The sequence below is a fragment of the Phalangium opilio genome, unplaced genomic scaffold (genome assembly GCF_054372755.1).
Source record: "Phalangium opilio isolate 3A_F unplaced genomic scaffold, DU_Popi_V2 ptg000505l_1, whole genome shotgun sequence".
NCBI lineage: Eukaryota > Metazoa > Arthropoda > Arachnida > Opiliones > Phalangiidae > Phalangium > Phalangium opilio.
The window spans coordinates 2,412,128-2,414,455 of NW_028324239.1; the positions used below are offsets into that span (position 1 = coordinate 2,412,128).

The 2,328-nt window shown below is 43.1% G+C and overlaps 3 pseudogenes; all 3 read right to left on the reverse strand.

The window, feature by feature from the left end:
• Window positions 1-853: 853 nt before the first annotated feature.
• LOC149590421 (5S ribosomal RNA) lies at window positions 854-972 on the reverse strand (annotated as a pseudogene).
• A 139-nt stretch (window positions 973-1,111) lies between these two features.
• LOC149590422 (5S ribosomal RNA) lies at window positions 1,112-1,230 on the reverse strand (annotated as a pseudogene).
• Window positions 1,231-1,595: 365 nt separating this feature from the next.
• LOC149590423 (5S ribosomal RNA) lies at window positions 1,596-1,714 on the reverse strand (annotated as a pseudogene).
• Window positions 1,715-2,328: the final 614 nt, after the last annotated feature.

Genomic DNA, 2,328 nt, shown 5'->3' on the forward strand with positions numbered 1-2,328 from the left:
AACCACCAACCTTTCGGTTAACAGCAGAACGCGCTAACCATTGCGCTACGGAAGCCCAAAAAATAAATGGTCGTCAGGTATTGTGGAAAAACTCTGACTTTTTACGTTACATTTGAGATCCCACAACACCGCTCCCGTGTGGGTTCGAACCACCAACCTATTGGTTAACAGCCGAACGCTCTAACCATTGAGCCACGGAAGCTCAGAAATTAAATGGTCGTCAAGTATTGTGGAAACGTTATGACTTTTCACGTTAAATTTAAGATCCCACAACACCACTCCCGGGTGGGCTCGAACCACCAACGTATTGGTTAACAGCCGAACGCGTTAACCATTGAGCCACGGAATCTCAGAAATTAAATGGTTGTCACGTATTGTGGAAAAGTTTTGAATTTTTACGCTACATCTGAGACTCCACAACACCTCTCCCGGGTGGGCTCAAACCACCAACCTTTCGGTTAACAGCCGAACGCGCTAACCATTGCGCTACGGAAGCCCAAAAAATAAATGGTCGTCAGGTATTGTGGAAAAACTTTGGCTTTTTACGTTACATTTGAGATCCCATAACACCGCTCCCGTGTTGGCTCGAACCTATTGGCTAACAGCCGAACGCTCTAACCATTGAGCCACGGAAGCTCAGAAATTAAATGGTTGTCAGGTATTGTGGAAACGTTATGACTTTTCACGCTACATCTGAGACTCCACAGGACCTCTCCCGGGTGGGCTCGAACCACCAACCTTTTGGTTAACATCCGAACGCGCTAACCATGGAGCCAAAGAAGCTCAGAAATGAAAATTTGTTTTCCTTTTTTTTCATATCTATTGGAATTTAAAAGGGGAAAAAAAGTGAAAAAGCCAACGGCACGCATTGTTCCTAAGTGGTCTCCCTCCGAAGTACTGACTGCGCTCGACGCTGCTTATTGTCGGTGATCGGACGAGAACCGGTGTTTTCAGCGTGATATGGCCGTTGCCAAGAGTGTTAGATAATAATTCGAATTTAAATTGAGTGAGACAAATTAACCTTCATCTTTTTAAAACAATAACAAAAAGAAAATAAGTTTGCTTTTTTTCATATCTATTGGAATTTAAATGAGGAAAAAAAAAGTGAAAAAGCCATCGGCACGCAGTGTTCCTAAGTGGTCTCCCTCCCAAGTCCTGACTGCGCTCGACGCTGCTTAACTTCGATGATCGGACGAGAACCGGTGTATTCAGCGTGATATGGCCGTTGCCGAGAGTGCTAGATAATAATTTGCATTTAATTAACCTTAATCTTTATAAATCAATAACAAAATGAAGATATGTTTGCTTTTTTCATATCTGGTGGAATTTAAAAGAGGAAACAAAAAGGAAAAAGCCAACGGCACGCAGTGTTCCCAAGTACTGACTGCGCTCGACGCTGCTTATTGTCGGTGATCGGACTAGAACCGGTGTTTTCAGCGTGATATGGCCGTTGCCGAGAGTGCTAGTTAATAATTCGAATTTAAATTAAGTGAGACAAATTAACCTTCATCATTTTAAAACAATAACAAAAAGAAAATATGTTTGCTTTTTTTTCATATCTATTGGAATTTAAAAGAGGAAAAAAAAAGTGAAAAAGCAAACGGCACGCATTGTTCCTAAGTGGTCTCCCTCCGAAGTACTGACTGCGCTCGACGCTGCTTATTGTCGGTGATCGGACGAGAACCGGTGTTTTCAGCGTGATATGGCCGTTGCCGAGAAAGCTAGTTAGTAATTCGAATTTAAATTAAGTGAGACAAATTAACCTTCATCTTTTTAATACAATATCAAAAATCTGGGGGCGGTGTTGTGGGGTCTCAGATGTAACGTAAAAAGCCGAAGCTTTTCCACAATACCTGACGACCATTTAATTTATGGGCTTCCGTTGCGCAATGGCTAGCGCGTTTAGCTATCAATCAAAAGGTTGGTGGTTCCAGCACACCCGGGTGCGGTGTTTTGGGGTCTCAGATGTAGCGTAAAAAGTCATAATTTTTCCACAATACCTACGACCATTTAATTTTTTGGCTTCCGTTGCGCAATGGTTAGCGCGTTCGGCTGTTAACCGAAAGGTTGGTAGTTCGAGCACACCCAGGAGCGTTGTTGTGAGGTATCAGTTGTAACGTAAAAAGCCAAAGTTTTCTCCACAATACCTGACGAACATTTAATTTTTGGGCTTCCGTGGCGCAATGGTTAGAGCGTTCTGCTGTTGACCGAAAGGTTGGTGGTTCGAGCCCACCCGGGAGCGGTGTTGTGAAGTCTCGAATGTAACGTAAAAAGGCTAAGTTTTTCCACAATACCTGACGAACATTTATTTTTTGGGCTTCCGTGGCG